Below are 23,807 nucleotides of genomic sequence, written 5' to 3' on the forward strand. Positions count from 1 at the left end.
CTCTAGTAGCACTAATAAAGAACACAGTGGGAGGAATACACAGAAGATTAGAGGAAGCTGAGGATCAGATCAGTGAATTAGAACACAGGGTAGAAAAATCACTCAAAGAGAGAACCTAAAAGAAAAAACAATTAAAAAACAGGGGGACAGCTGAAGGGACAACTTGAAATGTAACAATATTCGCATAAAAGGTGTTCCAGAAGGGGAAGAAAGTGAGCAAGGACTAGAAAACATGTTTGAAGAAATAATGGCAGAAAACTTCCTTAACCTGGTGAAAGAAAAAGTCACAGAAGTTCAGGAGGCACAGAGAGTCCATGGCAGAAAGAACCCAAGTAGTCCCACATTCAGACACATCATAATTAAAATGCCAAAAACTAAAGACAAAGAGAAAATCTTAAAGGCATCAAAATAAAAGCAATTTGTTACCTACAGAGGAGTTCCCATAAGGCTGTCAGATGTTTTCTCATCAGAAACTCTACAGGCCAGAAGGGAATGGCATGAACTATTCAAAGTAATGAAAAACAAGGATCTAAAACCAAGATTACTATATCCAGCAAGGCTATCATTCAAAATAGATTATGAAATAAAGAGTTTTCCAGACCAAAAAAAAACACACCACACAAAACAAAACTGAGTTTATCATCACCAAACCAGTAAGAAATGTTAAAGGAACTGCTGTAAAGAGAAGAAGAAATAGAGAGAGATAGAGAGAGAAACATAGGTACACATAATTAAAATGGCAATAAATAGTACCAGTCCATAATAACCTTAAGTGTAAATGAATTAAATGCTCCAATCAAAAGACATAGGGTAGATGAATGGATACAAAAACATGGCCTAATTATATGCAACTCAGAACAAAAGACTCACACAGGATGAGAGTGAAGAGATGGAAAAATATTTTTCATGCAAATGGAAATGAAAAAACAAACAGGTAGCAATACTCATATCTGACAAAATAGACTTCAAAATGAAGGCCATCACAAGAGACAATAAACGTCACTACATGATACAGCCTTGTGGAAATTTCTCTGTACGTAACAAAGGTATCGTTCCAACAAGAGAATATAACCCTGGTAAACACATATGCACCCAATATAGGAGCACCTAAATATATTTTAAAAACTTCTAGGGAATTCTAAGGGAGTAATCTATAGCAATACAGTCATAGTAAGGGACTTTAACAGAAAATCCAGACAAAAAATTAACAAGAAAACAGAGACTCTAAATGACACACTGGATCAGATGAATTTAATTGACATTTATAGAACATTTCACTCCTAAGTGACAGAATGTACATTCTTCTCAAGTATGCATGGGCCATTCTCAAAGATAGACTACAAAGATAAACAAGTCTTTACAAGTTCAATAAGATTAAAACTATATCAAGCATCTTCTCAGATCACAATTGAATGAAATTAGAAATCAACTACAATAAAAATACTCAAAAACATTCAAACACCTGGGAGCTGAAAAGCATGTTATTAAACAATGAATGGATTACCAATGAGATCAAGAAAGAAATCAAAAATTTCCTGGAAACAAATGAAAATGAACACACAACAGCCCAAACTCTCTGGGACACATCCAAAACAGCCCTGAAAGGGAAGTTCATAGCACTACAGGCCTACCTAAAAAAGAAGGAAGGAAGGAAGGAAGGAAGGAAGGAAGGAAGGAAGGAAGGAAGGAAGGAAGGAAGAGAGAGAAAAATCAGCAATAAACTATTTAGCCCTACAACTTAAAGAATTCAAAAGAAAACAAGAAAAGCCAAGAGTAAGTAGAGGGAAGGAAATAATAAAGATTAGAACTAAAAAAAAAAAATACAAAAAATCAATGAAACCAAGAGCTGTTTTTTTTGTTTGTTTGTTTCTTTGTTTTTTTTAAATATATTTTATTGATTTTTACAGAGAGGAAGGGAGAGGGATAGAGAGTTAGAAACATTGATGAGAGAGAAACATTGATCAGCTGCCTCCTGCACACCTCCCATTGGGGATGTGCCCACAACCAAGATACATGCCCTTGACTGGAATCGAACCCAGGACCCTTCAGTCCACAGGCCGACGCTCTATCCACTCAGCCAAACCAATTAGTGCAAGAGCTGTTTTTTATTTTTTTAAAGAAAAATGAGATTGATGAACCGTTAGGCAGACTCATAAAGAAACAAAGAGAGAGAACCCAAATAAATGAAATCAGAAACAAAATCGGCAAAGTAACAACTGACACCACAGAAATACAAAGGATTGTAAGAAAATGCTATGAATAACTATATGCCAACAGGCTGGACAATGTGGATGAAATAAACAAATTCCTAAAAAAAATACAATCTTCCAACTGAATCAGGAAGAAGCAGAAAACCTGAGTAGGCCAATAACAACTAATGAAATAGAAACAGTAATCAAAATGCTCAGCAAATAAAAGCCCCAATCTGGAGGGCTTCAAAGGGAAGTTTTACCAAACATTCAAAGAAGAACTAACACCTACCCTCCTCAAACTATTCCAAAAATCCAAGAGGAAGGAACACTTCCAAGCTATTTTTATGAGGCCAGCATTATCTTAATTCCAGAACCAAATAAAGACACTACAGTGAACTACAGGCTAATATCCCTGGATGAACACAGATACTAAAATCCTCAACAAAATATTAGCAAATCGGATCCAGCAATATATTTGAAAAAAAATTATACATCATGATAAATTGGGATTTATTTCAAGGATGTAGGGTTGGTACAATATTCACAAATCAATAAATATGATACATCACATAAACAAATTGAAAGACAAAAATCACATGATCATATCAATAGATGCAGAAAAAGCATTTGACAAAACCAACACCCACTTTTGATAAAAACTCTCAGCAAAGTGAGAATAGAGGGAGCATATCTCAGCATAATAAAGGCCAAATATGACAAACCTACAGCCAATATCACACTCAACAGGCAAAAACTAAAACCATTTCCCCTGCCCTAACCGGTTTGGCTCAGTGGATAGAGCATCGGCCTGTGGACTCAAGGATCCCAGGTTCGATTCCGGTCAAGGGCATGTACCTTGGTTGTGGCCACATCCCCAGTGGGGGGTGTGCAGGAGGCAGCTGGTCGATGTTTCTCTCTCATCGATGTTTCTAACTCTCTTTCCCTCTCCCTTCCTCTCTAAAAAAATCAATAAAAATCTATTTTAAATAAATAAATAAAACCATTTCCCCTAAGAATAGGAACAAGACAGGGATGTCCACTTTCACCGCTCTTATTCAACACTAGAGGCTCAGTGCACAAATTCACACACCAGTGGGGGTCCCTAGGCCTAGCCTTGGGGATTTGGCCGAAACTGGCTCTCCAACATCCTTGGAGGGGTCCCAGATTGCGAGACAGCGCAGGCCAGGCCAAGGGACCCCACCCGTGCACGATTAGGACAGAGAAAGGATGTGGGAGGATGACCAGCTGGGGAGGGACCACGAGAGGGCTCCAGGGCATGTCCGGCCCATCTCACTCAGTCCCCATTGGCTGGAACCCAGCAGCAAGCTAACCTACCGGTCAGAGCGTCTGCCCCCTGGTGGTTAGTACATGTCGTAGCGACTGGTCGATCAATCGACTGTCTGCCCCCTGGTGGTCAGTGCACATCATAGTGAGCAGTTGAGCGACCTTAGCATCATTAGCATATTACATTTTGATTGGTTGAATGGCTGACCGAATGACTAGACACTTAGCATATTAGGTTTTTATTATATAGTACTGGAAGTCATAGCCATAGTGATCAAACAAGAAGAAGAAATAAATGACATCCAAATTGAAAAGGAGGAAGTAAAATTCAAATAATGTGCAAATGACATGATATTGTACATAGAAAACTATAAAGACTAAAATGAAACACTACTAGATGTAATAAAGGAATTCAGCAAAGTAACAGAATACAAAATTAACACCCAGAGCTCGATGGCATTTTTATACACCAATAATGAATTCTCAGAAAGAGAAACTAAACCAATAATCCCATTTACAATTACAATAAAAAACTTGAGATACTTAGGAATAAATTTAACCAAGGAGGTAAAAGACTTGTACTCTGAAAACTACAGGATGTTGAAAAAAGAGAGAGAGGGAGAAAGAAACAAGTGGGAGATATACCATGTTCATGGGTTGGTAGAATTAACATCATTAAAATGTCCATACTACCCAAAGCAATCTACAGATTCAATGCAATCCCTATTAAAATACCAACAGCATATTTCATAGATCTAGAACAAATACTCCAAAAATTTATATGGAACCAAAAGAGACCCCAAATAACTGAAGCAATCTTGAGAAAGAAAAACAAAGTTAGAGGAATCACAATACCAGATTTCAAGTATACTACAAAGTCACTGTAATCAAAATAGCCTGGTACTGGCACAAGAACAGGTATATAGATCAATGGAACAGAACAGAGACCTCAGAAATCAATCCAAGCTCGAGTAATATTTGACAAAGGAAGCAAGACCATGCAAGGGAGTCAAAACAGTCTCTTCAATAAAAGGTGCTGGGGAAATTGGACAGATACATGCAAAAAAATGGAACTAGACCACCAACTTATACCATACACAAAAATAAACTCAAAATTGATTTTTAAAAAAACACACACTTAAATGTGATTCGTGAAACCATAACAATCCCAGAAGAAACCATAGGCAGCAAAATCTCAGACATCTCTCATAGCAATATGTTTACAGATATATCTCCTAGGGTGAAGGAAAATATGGAGAAAATAAACAAATGGGACTACATCAAAATAAAAAGCTTCTGCACGGCAAAAGAAACCATCACAAAATAAAAAGGAAGCCCACAGTATGGGAGAACATATTTGGCAATGATACATCTGATAAAGGGTTAATCTCCAAAATATATAAGGAACTCATACAACTTAACAAAAGGAAGAAAATCATCTAATTTAAAAATGGCCAAAGTACCTAAATAGATACTTCTCCAAAGCGGACATATAGATGACCAAGAGATATATGAAAAACGCTCAAAGTCACTGATCATCAGAGAGATGCAAATTAAAACAACAATGAGATATCACCTCCAGGCTGTCAGAATGGCTACCATCAACAAATCAACAAATGACAGGTGTTAGCGAGATGTGGCGAAAAGGGAACCCTAGTACACTGCTGATGGGAATGTAGATTGGTGCAGACCTTGTGGAAAACAGTATGGAGTCTCCTCAAAAAATTAAATGTGGAACTGCCATTTGACCCAGTGATCCCACTTCTAGGAATATATCCTAAGAGACCCGAAACACCAATCAGAAAGAATGTATGCACCCCTTTGTTCATAGCAGCGCAATTTACAATACCTAAGATCTAGAAACAGCCTAAGTGCCCATCAGTAGATGAGTGGATACATCACCATGGAATACTATGCAGCAGTAATAAAGAAGGATCTCTTACTCTTTGAGACAGCATGGAGGGACCTGGAGAGTATCATGCTAAGAGACATAAGTCAGTCAGAGAAAGACAAGTATCACATGATTTCACTCATACGTGGAATATAATGAACAAAATAAATTGATAAACAATTTCTATGTTCCAGAGACATAGAAACAAGGAACAGACTGTGGAATCTCAGAGGGAAGGTGGGGGTGGGTTGGTGGTGGGAAGAGATCAACCAAAGAACTTGTATGCATATATGCATAACCCATAGACACAGATAGTAGGGTGCTGAAGGCCTGGGGCAGGGGACAGGGGTGGATTAGAAGGGGTCAATGGGGGGGGAGCAGACATTATATAATCGTTTCAACAATAAAGATTTAATTTAAAAAAAGAAATATATATACACATGGGGAGGAAGATGAGAAGAAACTTACAATCCAATGCCCATCTGCACACATGCACACACACACACACACACACACACACACACACACACACACTGGGGCCTCTTTAACACATAGGTGGCAGCACACTGGGTCATGATGCACACTTCAAGCTAAGACTAGACTTATTGGGATTCAAAATGTATATACAGTCTTTGGGGAAAGAATTAACAATATGAGAAAATGCCCAGGATATGTCATTTAATAAGGAATGGAAGAAACAATATAAGATATGAAAGTAATTGTGGTAACTATTTATGCACTGAAAAAGCCTGAAAAACGCATAAAAATTTTAACAGTGGTTATATCTGAGTGGCAAGATTAGAGCCTATTTTTATAGTCTTCTTTAAATCCTTATATATCATACAATTGGGGGTGAGGAGGAAGCACACTTCCTTTAATTTACAAAAACAAGCCTATATGTACTGCATAGAAAGTCAGAGTTTTCAAAAGCATTAGAGAAAATCATTAGGAAATCTGGAAGGCAAGTGCAGCCCTCAAAGCTAGCTGTGTTTACATAATAATGGACCTCTGAAACAATCTGAAAACTAATTGTCTGGTTGCTTACTAATATATGAACATTTGGAATCATTGAGACAAATTTTTGGATCAAAGAAAAATGTGAAACAAGCAAGCAGAAAATTCATCATCCTTTTTTTCTGACATCCATCCATTTACTTAAATATCAGACTATCCCCTAAAGAAAATGTTCAAGACTTTAAAATAACCTCATAAACCAAAACTGTGAGGCAGAGAAAAAGGGCTGCCAGGAAGAACCAGCTTCTGTGAGAACCGATTATAAACAAAGGCTTAAAAGAATGATTTAACAAGCGAATCTTCAAATCCCTTGAGTCACTTCAACTAAATTGTTCTCTGAGTAAAATATAATATCACTAGGGACCCAGTGCATGAATTCATGCACCTTGAAAGGAACTGTGGGCCGTGAGGCTACAGTGGGCACAGCAGCAGGTCTCGGTTCATCCTCCATGCCCCCACCCGGCCCTTCCCACTGTGGCCCCCAGTCCCCTGTCTGCCAGCAGCCCCACTCCCGCTGCTGCCACTCCCACATGCTGACAGTGATTGAGGCCAGCGCCGTCAGCAGGTGCAAGCGGTGGCTGCTGACCCAATCGCCCCTCAGGAGCAGGGGGAGGTAGAGAAGCCCTGAGGGGTGATTGGGGCTGGCGCTGGGGGCTGGAGCTGGGTGCCCGCAGCAGGTGCAAGTGGCAGCTCTGGCACCAGCAGCAGGTGCGAGCGCCCGGTGGGATCATGGCACATGGGAGCAAAGAATTTTCAGTAACCACCAGAGGCTCGCCCCAATGACAGAGACCAGCACCCCGCCTTGGTCTGGTGTCTCCACTCACCTGCTCCACCATCCTGCGGCAGCTGATGCCCACCATGTTCCATACTCTGCTGCCTGCTGCTAATGCCCACCATGTTCCACGCATACCCCCTGGTGGTCAGCACACATCATAGCGACCAGTTGCTCGGTTGTTCAACCGTTTGGTCTATTTGCATATTAGAGTTTACATATATAGATTTTCTCCAGAAGCTGCAGATTTAAGCCAGATTCTTTTTTTTATTTCTTTATTGATTAAGGTATTACAGATGTGTCCTTATCCCCCCTTTGCTCCCCCCCCCCTCATGCCCTCACCCCCCTGGTGTCTGTGTCTGTTGGTTAGGCTTATATTCATGCATACAAGTCCTTTGGTTGATCTCTCCCCCTTACTCCCACCCTCCCCTACCTTCCCTGAGGTTTGAGCATCTGATCGATGCTTCTCTGTCTCTGGATCTGTTTTTGTTCATCAATCTATGTTGTTCATTATATTCCATAAATGAGTGAGATCATGTGATATAAAAGCCAGATTCTTAAACCCTTATTAAATAATATTATACTATAAATGCTTTTGCCAAAGCATTTTATTATATTAATTTTTCCTAGGAAAAACGTTATCAGCATTTCCGCACTGGAAGTCCTTGTTATATGGTTATTTGTTTAAAGATTAGCAATTACTGTGAAAGGTGTGTCTTTTCTAAATCTATGGCAGAAGGTAGCAAACCAAATAAGGGATATCTCGCAAATGCTGCCTGCACAGCCCGCAGGGAAGGCCTGGCTCAGAGGAAACAGTTAACTCCTTCAGTTACTAGTACAAGCTGAAATCCAGACATTTCTAAATCTACAGGTGGAAAGGGGAAGGTGGGGGGAATGTCTACCTTTTCACCTAGAATGCTGGATTTAATCCAGGAGTGTACAAATGCTGGATGGTTCTTCCCTCTCTAAATAGAAATAAGACCAAGTTCCCTCTTCAGAGGAACCCCCTAGGCTTGGTGGGGCAGTGACTTCAAGAATCCCAGAAACAGCCCGGCCAGTGTGGCTCAGTTGGTTGAGCATTACCCTATGCAGCAAGAGGCTGGTGGTTGGATTCCTGATCAGGGCACATACTCGATACTCGGGTACTCGGGTTGCAGGCTTAATGTTTCTCTCTCTCTCTCTCTCTCTCTCTCTCTCTCTCCCCCTCCCTCCCTCTCTCCCTCTCTAAAAATCAATAAAAACATTAAAAAAAGAAAAGAATTCCAGGAATAGAAGAAGCTCCTTACTCACAGGACACCACTCCCCTCCTCTCTCAACCCATTTCCTCTGGATCAGGAGAGCTGCAGGTTTTCATGCCCTAGGAATCTCTCCCTATGGAGGAGTTGACTCCATTTCCATGAGTTCTAATGACACACCTTTCTGGGACCTGATGCTGTGTGGGCTGCTGAGGGCAGATGAGATTTGAAACCAGGAAGAGGCTGCCAAATAATGAATAAAAAGAGACACCCCCCACCCCAATAACTGTTTGCTTGCCTCAATCTAATAAGAAAAACAACCACATGAAAGGAAAGGATAACAAAGACAGCAGCTAATTCTTCTTAAACCTTCTGGAAATTCTGGTTCAGAAGGGGGAGGGTGTGGTCTGGGATTTGGGTGTAGACCAGATTTAGGACTCATGCAATTCTAAACAACTCACCACACATGTTCCCCCTGAATGGGCTGGAGGCTGGGGGGAAGGGGGCAGGAGGGGAGAAGATGCTGGAGGGGGTGTCTCAGGCAGGACAAGGAGCCAGCTCATCCCCAGAAAACGCAGGAGAGTGCTTTTCCTTGCACTTTGGGCTGCAATACAGTTCTTTACTGTTCTCAGCTCCATGCCTCCATGGGGAAACCTCCCCTCCCTGACCCTGTTCCCCAAGTGATCCCACACTCAGCTCTCCTCTGCAGCGGAAACCAGCCTCATCCCAACAGAAAGTTCTGGATCCACCTTTGCCACAGGAGACCACAACCTGGCTTTTATTCTCCCCGTCGTTCACCATTTTGAAATCACTTTTTAAATATTTAAATAAAATCAGCAGACGTACAAATGACATGGATGGACTGTATCAATGCCAACATCCTGGTTGTGATATTTTGCTATGGTTTTCTAAAATGTTACTTTTGCTGGAAGAGTACACGAGTGGGGTTCTTGGGGGCATTGCTGAAACAAGAATTTTTAGAAGTCCCCACAGGAAGATGAAAGGTGGTGAAAGATTTCATTGGGGTGGAGTTACAGTCCTCAGGTTACAATGTCCCATTTCTCCCAAGCCAGTCCTGAAAGGGGCAGCTGGGAGTTCAGCAGAGCCAGAAGCAGGGCCAGTTCCATGTTGCAGCCAGGTGTAGTGTAGTATTTAGTCCAGGTTCAATCCATTAATCTCCTGTGGGAATCCCACAGGACCCTGTGCCACATGGGCACAGGGGAGCATAGGAGTCCCAGAGGGCCCAGGGTGTGTGTGTGTGTGTGTGTGTGAGAGAGAGAGAGAGAGAGAGAGAAGCAAGAGAGGGAACTTCCCTTTGTTTGGAAGTTTTAAATATTCAGGTTTCGTACGCTTGCAGTGGCCATGTCTATTCTGGCCACTGACTTGTTTCCAGGTGTGACTGTCAAGCAAGCACCCTCCCATGCCACTCAGATCTCACTGGGCATGCGTCTATCTGGTCTTCCCTTTCCTGTTAAATAATAACCAAGTTATTACAATGGCATCATTACCATTGGGGGAAACTGGTCAAAGGGTTCACAGGATCTCTCTATATTATTTCTTACAATTTTATGTAAATCTACAATTGTCTCAATAAAAATTTCAATTAAAAAAATAAGCCAAAGAACATATTTTGTAATTCATGTGACTAAAGACCAATCAACAGGTCATCCTTCTTACAAGGGAGCCTGGCTTCTGTAGATGCTGCTGGAGTTCATTTACTCAGCAAATACATGTGTCATTCCTCAGGCACTGTTCCAGGCATCACAGTTTCTCAGTTGGTGTTCTTAGAGAATGAGCAGTAAATGATGAGAGAAAAGTTGAGAGAGCCCTCATATAACTGAATTTCATTTTTTTAACAGAGTTGTGTAGACACACATTAAATACTTGAACTACTTAGGTTGGGATATTGCTCAAGTAGCAATTCATCAGTTACCAGAGTTCCAATTGTCAAGAAAACATGAGGGAGGATCACCAACCACTAACTCTTACTATTGTTATAGGCAATTAGACATGAGCAGAGCAAGGACAATGGGCCAGATAGAGAAACTCACTAAGGCAGAAAGCCCCAGATGCCTAGCAAGGGGCAAAACTGGGAAAACAAGGACCTCACCCCCAGGGTAACCTTTCCTCCCTTAGCATATTGCTGGTCATGTGGTTTGGAACCCCTGACCCTTTCCTCCCTAAAGATAACAGCTAGGCCTCAGTGGTATTTCAGCTCCAGGACCTGAAAAGCAGCAAAACCAGACAAATGCTGCTGTGGCTGCCTCAGGACCAGCTGCTTTGACTAATGACCAATGAGTGGAGACCACAACCCTGAAGAGCACACTTGAAAAGCTGATGAATATTCTCTTGAGAACCTCCCCTGAGCCTTCCCTAAGATTCCCACCTGCAAGGGAGATATACCCTCTACACAAAGGACCAGTGTGCACTCTCACCCAGGGGAGCACACCTGCACCTTTCCCTTCCCCCTTCTTCCTTGTAAAGGTCCACATGAGACTTGCAACCAGGGGAGCAGTGGGCAGTGGCAGCTCATCCTGGGCTAATCCCCTGAACCTGTCTCCAGGGCCCCCTTTTCTCTGAGTTCCCAGTGAGCCAAAGCAGCCAGCCTAGGCTCCCCTGTTGCTTCTTCTTTGCCCTTCCTTGTTTCACTATCCTGAGTGTGATTCTGCTGGGGCCAATAAATTCCTGCTTGCCTTCCTGCACTTTGTCTCTTGACTAAAATCTTTCCTTTAAGAAGACAAGAACCAAGGTCCCACTGTCTCGCTGGTAACACTATTATTCCTTGCTTCAATGCTGCTGCATCCTTCCATTCCTTCTGCTCTCCACCTACTTGTGAGCAAGTTGCTCAAGTGGCCAAGAAACAGAACATACTTGGTTTGCTTCAAAGTGAGTTATCAAAACCTGTGTGCCTTTTAGCCTGAAAGTTCCAGAGATCTTAACTCAAAATGCTCCTGGCTACAACCATCCTCATGAAACATGCTGCTTTGTTTGGCAGCCATTATTTTGTAGACGAGGTGAACGAAGCTCTCAAATAGTGTACATGTCCCTTTGACGACAAAGTCCCAGGCACAGATCCTTCTCAAGAGACAGAGGTTCCAGGACTGACAGTCTTCCTTGGCGTATTTAGTGACTGTACTTAACAAAGTATTTTTAATCCATTATCTCATTTGCTCCTTATAATATTTTCCAGTACTTTTTTAAAAATGTATTTTTATTGATTTCAGAGAGGAAGGGAGAGGGAGAGAGATAGAAATATCAATAATGAGAGAGAATCATTGTTCTGCTGCCTCCTGCATGCTCCCTAATGGGCATTGAGCCAGTAATCAGGGCATGTGCCCTGACCAGGAATCAAACCTAATTCATAGGTTGATGCTTCACCACTGAGCCACACCAGCCAGGCACTTTCCAGTACTTTTATATGAAGAAACTCAATCTAACTCTCTCAAATATTTATCAATTCTTGGTGACTCAGGATTAATGATTTAAGATTAGTTTAGCCTTCTTCTGGCTTCCTTTTGTCTTTCAGGACATCTCACCACATTTCCACCCATGGGTAGGCAATAGTTTAAGAGAGAAAGAATGGGTCTTCAGTCAGAGAGGTGAAGATGCAGCCCAGTACCACGACTCAATGGGTGACCTTTCATTTAACCTCCCTGAAGCTCTGTCTCTTCATCTGTAACATAAGGCAACACACCCTCATTGCAGGGCCCAAGGGATGATTAAATGTAACAACCTATATAGAACTGATGGTGGTTGTTCAAAATGTTACCTCTGTTGTTAAAAAATGTGTTGTTGTTTTTTTAATTAATATTGGTCCAACAGAAACAAGAACTAAAACCAAAGTGAAATTTGGAATTATCAAGAATTTTAATTATCTGCAAGAACCCCAGAATTCATGGGTCATTGAGGATTATCTATAATTAGTGGCTGCTAAAGGAATGCCCAGATGAGGAGGATTTATTTTTTATTTTATTTTCATTTATCTAAGTTGGTGAAGATATGTTGCCCTGTTATCCTTCAATTGCATATCTAACATTAGAAGCTCTGCATGTCACTAAAATCCACAGAGTACTTTATAGGTGTATCTTCATCTGATCGCCACGTCATTATGGTACCATGGAAATGCACAATTCAGGGACGATTATGCCCTGCCTGACATCCAGAATGGCAGGTGCTATTTAATCTAACCTTCTGATTAAGATAATTGCCTGTGAACCATATATAAGTGGCCAAATTTCAAATAATATGATATATCACAAAATATATTTGGGGTGAATATATACTGACCACTCCTTTCTGCCATGTCTGACATTAGCCACTAACTTAACTTGCCAAATTAGTCTGTGTGCTGGGGGTATAGGTGAAGTCATAAGATTATAGTGGCACATCTGCCTGAAAGATGGATGGATACAGAGTATTGCGCTAAGTGAAATAAGCCTGACAAAGACAAATACATGATTTCACTCACATGTAAAATCTAAAAAAACAAAACACAGACCCATAGATACAGAGAACATGCTGATGATTGCCAAAGAGAAAGGGGATGGCGGGAATAGGTGAAAAGAAAAAAAAAGTTAAAAAATCTGAAAAGTACAAAACATAGTTCTCAAAAATTAAAGAGAGAAAATAAATGGGGGAGGGGGACCTATGTTCATTGATGCAAGCACACACAAAAAATATGAAAAATGTCATTAAAAATAAAATTGATCTACATGTCAACATAAATTCCATCAGAAAGAAAAGAAGAGCTCCCTGATGCAAATCCGCCACTGAGCCTATTTCACCCGTCCTCTGATCCCTCTCCTGTTTGATGACCCATCCACACAGAACTTCTGTACAGTGACTCCACTGCAACATACAAACAGCAACTCTTTCTATCTCTGTTGTCCTTCCTATTGTATTTTACACCCATTCTGTCTGATTGCCTTAAGACTCACAATATGGTCAAATGCTTATCATCAATTTATAAAACTCTTAATAGGCCAGGAATATAAATTGTCCATTTAGTAAAATATGCTCATAAAATAATTCACAGGCTTTACATGGCTTTTAGGCATGCTTATTTTTTTAATATTTTATTTTTTTAAGTACAGTTGACACACAATATTGTATTAGTTTCAGGTATACAACCCAGTGATTAGACATTCATATAATTTACTAAGTGATCACACCAATAACTCTAGTACCCATATGATGTCTTAGTCATTACAATGCTATTAACTATATTCCCTATATTGTACTTTACATCCCCATGATAATTCTGTAACTACCAATTTGTACTTCTTAATCCGTCACCTTTTTTACCCATTCCCCCAACACCCATCCCATCTGACAACCATCAAAATGTTCTCTGTATCTATGAGTCTGTTTCTGTTCTTCTTATTAATTTTCTTTTTAGATTTTTCACATATAAGTGAAAACATATGGCATTTGTCTTTCTCTGACTTATTTCATTCAGCACAATACCCTCTAGGCCCATCCATGTTGTTGCGATGGCAAGATTTCATTATTATGTTATGGCTGAGTCATATTCCATTGTATATATGCACCACTTCTTTATCCATTCATCTATTAATGGACACTTAACTTGCTTCCATATCATAGATACTGTAAATAATGCTGCAATGAACATACATACAGATGTATGCTTACTTTAAAAACATCTCTCCTTAAACTGCTACCACAAACAGCAAAGGGCATTGGAGAATCAGCCTGCCTTCTCTGCATTTTTCCAACATCCTTTCTCACCTTTTTCATCTATGTTGCTCTTATTTCCTATCTAGAAATTAAATTCAGGAAGAAAATGCAGCTTAGGGAACACCAGACACATAATCTCACAGTTCCCAGCTTCCTGGCCTGTCCTTGAGCATAGGTTGCAAGATTGCCTCACTCGGTTAATGCTGGAGAAATGGGACAGTCAGGCCAGCATGGACTAGCTCTGGTCACTCCCCCCACCGGGCCCAGCGATGTGGTCAAACACCCCTGTAAAAGTAGTACAGGTGGCTGAGTGGAAGAGCTCATGCAGTCACTGCCTCCCCTTCCCTCCATCTACCGGGAAGCAAGCACCCCAGCCTCCTGAGCTCACCTGAAACAGCCAGTCCTCAAAGATGGCCCAAGACTCATGCAATAGAGAACCGGGCAATACAATGACAAGGGTTTCTCATCACCTTTCTGTGCATTTCCTAGGAATATAGTAAATCCTTGCAACCCCTGGACATCTCCTTACTATCCTATAGAGTGGGGCTTATCATGATTTAAAAAATAAAGATCTGCATTATTCTGCACTTTTACACCCTTAAAACAAATCTGATTTCTGTGCTTGCTTAACTAAAACACAAACCTAGGGCTGTTTGTGAATATGCTGGTTCCAGATAGATCTATATCTTGGATTTGGGTTGCCAGGAAAATTCCAGACTCCCAAGTCTGAGTGCTAGTCTGGGTTCTTATTCCTTCTTATCTGAGTAAGATTTAAGATGTTGTAAGCTTAAAGATGCAAGAAACACTTTTCCTATCACATTTTCCTACAGCTGTGATCTTTTTTCTCAAGTTTCACCAAAATGTAATTAAACTAAACACACACACACACACACACACACACACAGAGAGAGAGAGAGAGAGAGAGAGAGAGAGAGAGAGAGAGAAATCTCTTTAAAAACCCATTAAATCATAGAAATTTTTAAAAATAACCATATTTTACTTTCAACTGACTCAGAAACTATTGAAAGAGAAATCTGCCAAGAAAAGAAGCAGACTAAGAAAAAAAAATAAACATAGGAGAAGTATTTTTCAAATGTCTACATTATCTACTGTGCAAATAACTCTATGGTATTTTCAGACAATGACTGTCATAAAGACATATGGAATGTGAGGGCCATGTGGTATACATGTATATATGTGTGTTTTCAATTTTCTGTATCTAATATTTTATCTTAAAGGCATAATTTACACTTAACCACTCCTTAAATGGAAAAAAAATAGACATCATAGTAATTCTTGTCCACTTAATAAACTATTATTATAGTCATAAATCATAGAAATAACACTATCCCCAATATAGCCCCACTATTGAAAAAACAAACTATCATGGTTAAATCAACTTTTTATTCAACTAAATTTTAGTCTCCTGCCAACACAGTAGTAGTCTCCTGCCATGTTTTTATCTTTATTTGAAACTTAACTGAAGTAATATTATAGTAAAATGAAACCCTGACTGATATAGCAAAATATTAAAAGTGAGAATTTACTCCTTATAAATCCTATGTGCAACTGTATTGTGCACAAATGCACCACTAAAACATAGGGGAAAAAATCAGCAATTAACCTCCCCTTCTGACCTCAGCATGGACTCTTCTCACCGCCTGTCCTTGGCCCCAGTGGTGTGAGCCTTCTCTCCCTCGCTCATCACCTGATTGTTGTCAGTTTACCCCTTCAAGAATGCCAGCAGCTCTGAGAAAGCTTGGACCTTCAGCTCCCACTGAAGGCTCGTCAGAGGGGCCTAGGGGCTCAATAAGCATTTGCTGATTAAATGACTGAATGCATGGATTAGCTTCTGGGAAAAGAAATAGCGTGGATGGCCTGACCCTTTCATGACACGTTCAACCAGTTGTACTTTCCAACACCTACTCTTGGTCTAGCTCAAAGTCAAAGGTATGCCCACACAGATTTACTTTTCACGGTTGGTTGTTTTCTGCATGATTCAAACCGTCAACACAATATACATGCAAAGTCATCATTCCTATACCTACTTGAAATCACTCCACCCCCCTCTGCCCCTATGGACAATGCATTTTTATCAGTTTCTTGTTTACCCAAGTGTTTCTTTATGCAAACAAATTCACCCACATGTTTTCATATCCCCACCTTTCTTATTCTCCACTTTGCTTCTTTCACTTGGCAATGTACTTGGACATTATTCCTTATCAGAACACAGATCTTCATCATTCTCTATTAATGACGTCACAGCATCCCACTGGACACACTATCCTTCAACTGCTCCCTTATGACAGATGGATACTTTCCGATGTTCTGGTGTTACACGCAAAGCTTCAGTGATAACCTTGTACAAATGTCACTGAATATGTCCAGGTATATGTGTAGGAAAGATCCCCCAGAATAGGACTGCTGCACCTATCATGTTGGTTCACTCTGCCAGATTCTCTTCTATAAGGTTGTTAAAAATTATTGTTAGGTGCTCTAAAGAGGTGGTGATAGCTTAAGTGTATGTGTCTGGTGTAGATCATTAGAACATTTTCCATTATTGCCAAGAAGAGTGCTAATCTAATTCTTCACTTTTATAGAACACAGACTTTTAAAAAAATATATTTTTATTCATTTTAGAGAGGAAGGAAGAGGGAGAGAGAGATAGAAACATCAATGATGAGAGAGAATCACTGATTGGCTGCCTCCTGCATGCCTTACACTGGGGATTGAGCCTGCAACCCCAGCATATGCCACAACCAGAAATCAAACCAGGACCTACTGGTTCATAGTTAGACACCAGCTGGGCTAAAACACAGACTTTTCAAATTTAAGTCAGCACAACACACCCAGTGCTGGTCTGAGTTCAACTTCCCTAATCTACTTCCATCCGTCACCATCCTTCAATGCTCAAGGCTAACAGAGTTTCCCTCTAATGGCCCTGGGAACATCCTGACAGCCTAGTCAATATGGGTGGAATTACATTATTATAAGAGTATGCAGGAATTCTAAATCAGTAGCAAATATTTTCCATCATAATATCCAAAATGGCCTGGAAACAAATATATAAATATTTTAAAACCTCATTCATTCCAATTCAGGGGACACCCCCCCCCACACACACACACACACAAATTAGTTTATATTCTCAAAGTTTTTAATAATTCATGACTTTTTTCACAGTGAGAATCTGAAATTACAAAATGATGTCTATTTGCAGAATTAATAAAAAGGTTCTTTTCCCACCCCTTCTGGAGAAGGCATGAAGAAAAAAACATACTTTCATGTGAGAATCTTGGCTTTCAGAAAATTGACCCTCTGGCTTAGATATGTATTATAGTTGAGCAGCACAAAAGCAATGATCTGCCTTTGTACCAGCACAGATTTGCTAAATCTAAATCATGTTAAACCAAATCCATTCCTTTGTTTGATAGAGTTTTATATAACACCTTCAGTTTACTTTAAAAAACATTTGACATGGATAATTGATATTCTCCATGTAGTAGTGGATTCAAACTTCAATTCTAGGAACAGTTACTTACCCTAATTGATAACATGCTCCCTCCACCAAAAACATGCACAAGAATGTTGCTAGCTACTTTATTCATAATAACCACAAACTGTCCATCGCATATAGAATGGGTGTCTAAATGTCATGTAATGAAACACTACAAAGCAATGTGAACAAATGAACAACTTATTCATGCAACAATATGAGAGAATAACACAAAATGTAAGTATGATTCCATTTAATGGAATTCAAACCAGACAAAACTAATCTATGGTTACTAGTGAGGCCAGAATAGTAATTACCTCTGATAGCAGGTGTTTTGACCAGGAAAGAACAGCAGGGAACCTTCCAGGGCACTGGAAATCTTGTACATCTTGATCTAGGTCAGGGGTGGGGAACGTCCGGCCAAATCATTTGGTCTGGCTATACCAAATATAGCAGGCTAATTTTTAAGTTGATAATTTTGTATGGCCCTGAAATGATGGCATAAATATCCAAATGGCCCTCGGCAGAAAAGGGGATTGAGGTGGTCATTCCATGAGTCTAAAAATGTTGAGACTTGTGAACTTTATTTAAGTTATAGCTCAGTGTTCTGAGCTGGTCAGCTAGCACCCTAACCAAGAAGAGCTAGTACCAGAAATAAGCACTAGAAGTACTTTTATCTTTACTTGAGTAATATCAAATCCTCTGCTAACTAGCAGAATGATTGTCAGAAATGTTTCCTTGATGAAATTAGGGATTTGTTAATTAGCCTTATAAGTGTTAAGAATGGAGTAAAGCCCTAACCGGTTTGGCTCAGTGGATACAGCGTCAGCCTGCAGACTGAAGGGTCCCAGGTTCGATTCCGGTCAAGAGCATGTACCTGGGTTGCGGGCACATCCCTGGCAGGGAGTGTGCAGGAGGCAGCTGATCGATGTTTCTCTCTCATCAATGTTTCTAACTCTCTAGCCCTCTCCCTTCCTCTCTGTAAAAAATCAATAAAATATATTTAAAAAAAAAAAAAGAATGGAGTAAAACATTTTAGATACTCCTATCCTTGAAGAGATGGGGTCTAAGAACCCATCCGGCAAGGCCCATCGCCTGTATCTTAGACTGGGTCCTGAAAAATATCCACCTCTCAGTTTGCAGGAGTTCTGGCTGCCTGACATATATCACAAGGGTAACAAAATTCTGCTTTTGGAAATTTGCCTCAAGGGAAGCATTCATCCCAAGTGGTGGTCAGAGCACAAGGGGGCACAGAGCTGGGGCTTCAGGTGACAGACAGAACAGAACATATGGCCTGGATTTTGCCTGATTGCTGATACACATTTGTTTATTAAGTGTCGGCTGCTGAATTTGGTCTGAAACTTGCCTTCATTAAAACCTGGAGTGAAGCTATGGGAGAATAGCTAACCCTCACTCACCCACAACCTTTTGGTGGCTACCATTATTGACCAAAAAACTAGGACTGTGTATGATGCCTCTGGCTCGGGTTTCTAGACTGTTGTCGCATGGAAATAAGCAGACATACATATCATAAGCTGACAAGTCTCTTATGATATCCTTCAGACTAAAATGAAAAATGGGCCTAGAGGTGAGAAAAGTTGGATAGATAGATGAACGACCCAAAGAAATAAGCCAACAGGGGGGAAGGGGGAACAAGTCTTATTGTCTTGTAGAGATAGATAGGATATAATCATAACATTTGTAGGCAATCCAGAATTAAGCCAGATGAAAGACTCAGATTTCCAAAGATCTTGACAGGCCGGTTTAGTGAATGGGATCTAACAAGATTAAATATACAATTAGGTGCAAAAAAATTAATAATTCAGGACAAAAGAGTCAAGGATCAGTGATAAAATGTATTACAGAGGTTGCATTTAAAACTCTAGGGAATTTACTAGTAGATAAGTTCAGGTTCAATGTGAGTCACCATATTGACGTGAAGTGTGTTGTGGTCACTAAAAATGTAATGTATATATTATACTTCAATTAAAAGTTTACTTTAAAAAGATGTAATGCAAACAGATATGTGTGTACCCACATTCATATTGGCATTATTCACAACAGCCAAAAGTGGAAGCCACTAAAAAAAGTGGAAGTCCATTGACTGATGAATGTGTAAAGAAAATGTGGTATATCATACAATGGGATATTTTTTAATGTTAAAAAGGAAGGAAATTCTGACACATGCTACAATATAGATGAATTTTAAAGACATTATGCTAAGTGAAAGAAGCCAGTCACAAAAAGACAATACTGTATGATTCCACTTACATGGTATCTAGAGTCAGTAAAATTCATAGACATAAAGTAGAATGGTGGCTACCAAGGGCTGGTTACCATGAGCAGCTAATGGGCACAGACTTTCAGTTGTGGAAGATGAAAAAGTTCTGGAAATGGCTGCTGGTGGTAACAATGTGAATGTACTTAATGCCACTGAACAGTACACCTAATGGTGGTTAAAATGGAAAATTTTGGTGTGTATACTTTACAATTATTTTAACTATCAAAAAATGTAGTGCAATCTTCTGCTCTATTAATCTAAACAAAAATCATTGTTCTGCTCCATTCTCTACTCTCAGAACACGCCTGAAAATGAAGTATGGTTTCTATACATTGTAAGGGATCAGCAAACACTGCCTACCCAGTCCACCTGCTCTACCAGCCCTTGGTTCCTCCTTCCCTCTCTCACTAACTTCTTACTGGGACCTGCATGGCTCATCCCAACCCTCTCCTCCCTTGATGAGGGGACTATTGGCCACTTGGCTCCCAAAACAAGTACTGCCTGAAGTCCCCAGCCTCTTTGCCCTGGTTCCCAGGACCTAGGGGCAGAAGGTCTGTCAGCCAGAGGATCTGCCTTCCGGACAGAACACTCAGGGGGTGAACATACCATCAGAAAATCCTGGAATTCCTTTAGGTAATAAATCTCCCAGGAACCCTTAGCACTCCATCCCACTTCCTCTCTGCCCCACTGACCACACACACACACCCATCCCCCTCCCAAATGCAAAAGAAATGATTGATATATTCATCATTCAACACATTTTAAAGATGGATTATTTTAAGGATTTATCTATTTAAGGAGTGTACATCATATGAATGACAATATTTATGGAACAATACTATTATATTATCAGAACTTATCTCATTTCTCTCGCCCCTCTAAATAAGTGAGTCTATGAAGCTAAGACCAGAGGGGAGGAGACCACAGGACACCCATGATTACTGGCATTGAGGTTGCTGCAAAAGGTCTAGGTGACAAGAAGAGAAAGGTTTTATATGATGGCTATTTCTACTTGAAAAATCTGAGCTTCCTCAAATATTAACTGGCTGAATGATGAAGGTAATAATTAAAGCAAACAGGCCATATTTCCCATTCTATCTGCAATAGAAATCAACAGTGGTATCTATAAGGAACAAAAATCTCTCACACACAACATCCTTTTACTAGTTGGGAAATTCTCATTCCTCCTAAAAATTTGTTTTTGTTAAAATTAGCATTTGACCTTCACCAAATGCCAACAACATGTCTAAATCCGCTATTCTGACTATATCATTCGTTCACCTCTGAACTAACTTTCAAAACATTGTTACCTTCATCCCAGAAAACAACAGTCAGGCATGAAGATAAGGAAGACATTAAAAGTTACACTAACAAAAATAAATTAGTGATATAATTTTCTGCAGTTGTCAAGGCATGGTTTATAACTTTTACATTAAAAAGAGTGAAAACTTTTTTTCCCTTTTATTACTGCAGATAGTGCAAATGCAATGTTTTTAATGGCTAAAGGCAAGTCAGGAGAAGACCAGGGGACAGACTCCTGTCTAAAAATGTGTGTTAACATTACTAGATGAAGATACTTTGAATACCCAAAGGAAAGTCTGTCTGCTCTGCAGTCCAATCGTGTCTTCCCTTTTCTAACTCTATTTTGGTGCTAGATATCTCATAGTCAGGAATGGCAGAGTTAACATGGAAGCCAGCCAAGTAACAGAACCTAACACCCATCCTTCCTGCCAAAAGTACCAAAACAAAAATGGTGGAACCAAAGCTAAGTCTAAACTCTAACTGTGTAGTATTTCAACAGGTTCCAAGGTGGTTTTATTCAGAACTCCAACATTAACTCACTTAGCATGTTCTCCTCAAAGTCTCAGAGACCAGAGAAATGGAGGCTTCCATGGCCATTCTCATACTTGACTATATGAGCACAACCCACGGTTCAAGTCTCTGGCAAGGCAATTACAGCATTGCTTATAACTACTAATGTCCATGCTTGTTTGTCCCCTCCCTTACCATTGCAGGGTCCTTGAAATGCAAGCAACTTCATTTATCCATCTGTATATTTGACCAAAGTGTCAGACACGCAATGGGCATTCATCATCTTTGTGCCATGAGATGATGTCATAAATAATCCCTGAGAACACTCTGCTCATAAATAGTCCCTGAGAACATTCCTTCTCAAGCCAAAGTTTCACTATTGAAGGTTAATTTCTTTGGATCTATCTTCCAGAACCCTTAACAAAATAGATATCTCTGAGAGGGGTGTCACTGTCTTCTCAACTACTGTGAGCTAAAATATAAGAAGTAATTTTAAAAAAAGAAGTTCAAAATCTAAGGGAAATATTAGTAAGGAAAGAAACAGTGAGGGAAGAGAAGTGGAACGAGTAAACGAGAAGAAAAGATAAGATGGGAAGGAGGCAAATAAATGCCTGCCTTCTTCCAAGTTCTGCCTGGACTCTGCCACCGCTGCCTCCTCTCCTGGCAGATTTTAGACCTTTTCAGGAGTATTCACTTCTTACATGCTTTTCCTTACAAATGAAATGGAGGAAGCAGACTTTCACTTTCCCCAAAATGCTCAACAATGGTTGAAAGTTCCTTTTTTATCATTTCCTTGTTAGAAAACAAAACAAAAAAGAGAAAAACATTCCACATGCAACCTTCCACCTTCTAAAAGAGCCATATCATTAGACTTTAGACTTACGCAAACTCGACTAAAGGTAAATGTTCAAGGTTGAGGATGAAACTAAAAACATTAAGTGTGAATGGAAGGGCTTTGGAGATCTATCTGAAATAAAATGTTAGCAGAATGGCATTCCGTTTTTGTATAATGTTTAAGAGAAATCAGAGTTTTAAGAAAAGTAAATTACCAGTAAAGACTACTTTAATAACTCTGAGCCTATGGTTTAAATTTTATGGCATTTTGGTGCATTCCAATTCATTAAAAAGACCTGAAGAACTATTACTGCTGCATTTTTATGCCATCAAAAAGATTGTCTTTCGTAACTTTAAAAATAAATTGCAAACTTCCATTCACCTTTTGTGCAAGAAAATTCATTTTATACAATTTCCAATCTATTCTATCTTCTAGATATTTTACTGAAACTGACTATTATCGAGTGCTTCTTGGGTTATTGGCAGGGGGGGATTTAGTTCCTATCTTTGAGTAGAATACATAGAGAAAAGTTAAGTTTAAACTGAGAGAGGAAAAAAATGTCTTGGCTTTAGTCACAGCAAATTAAACCCAAAAAATATATCCAAAAGGACTAAAATATAACAAGAATGGCAGGAGAATAAAAATGAGCAGCAGAACTGTTTCATAATTACTACATAATTAAAAAGGAGTTGGGACGGATGAACCCCAGACCAGTGGAACCTGGTCCCTCTTCCACCAGCTTTAAAGTGAAGATTCTGCTAGATAGGAAGACAAGTCAGGCCACCAAACTCTTTCTCATTTTGTTGAGAGAAACAAAAACTTCCTCAGCCCATCTGGCAAAGACACAGCAGAAGAAACCAAGTAAGTCCTCGCCCCTCTAAGGACTCTGGTACCCTCAGTTTCAAGCACCCTCAGGAGTGCAGGTGTGCAGCCTGTTCATGCAACAGATGTTCACCATAAGGATGCTAACGGAAGGGGAGGGATGAAGAGTAAGAGATAAATCCACAGTTGTCCTCACAACCAAGCCCTCAAATGCAGGCAAACAAAATGCACAATATTTCAACTTTATCAATTTAGTCTCCACAGTTCACTAAATGGTTATAAAGCTTCCTGTAAATCTAAAAGAATGGACATGCACAGAATCATTTTGAAAACATGTGGCTCTCCCGGACTGACCTCCAGTCAATAAATGCCCCCCTGAATGAGTGCTTTCAATAAATATTAAACCACAACAAACAAACCTGGTCTCTGAGACACATGCAGTCTTTTTGCCCACAGAAAGCACCTGTCATAATAAC

The 23,807-nt window shown here is 39.9% G+C and overlaps 1 protein-coding gene and 1 non-coding gene across 3 annotated transcripts in view; both read right to left on the reverse strand.

Moving 5' to 3' along the window:
- Nucleotides 1–23,807, reverse strand: part of CAMK1D (calcium/calmodulin dependent protein kinase ID) — a 400,268-nt gene that overhangs the window by 305,056 nt on the left and 71,405 nt on the right. The window lies entirely within an intron of this gene.
- On the reverse strand, nt 16,561–16,690 carry LOC139001480 (U6atac minor spliceosomal RNA). Its single transcript, XR_011470047.1, has one exon. It is a non-coding gene; the product is annotated as a U6atac minor spliceosomal RNA (small nuclear RNA).

This window comes from Myotis yumanensis, unplaced genomic scaffold, assembly GCF_028538775.1.
Source record: "Myotis yumanensis isolate MYYU_CA2020_CCGP unplaced genomic scaffold, mMyoYum1.0.hap1 SCAF_1, whole genome shotgun sequence".
NCBI classification, from domain to species: Eukaryota; Metazoa; Chordata; class Mammalia; order Chiroptera; family Vespertilionidae; genus Myotis; species Myotis yumanensis.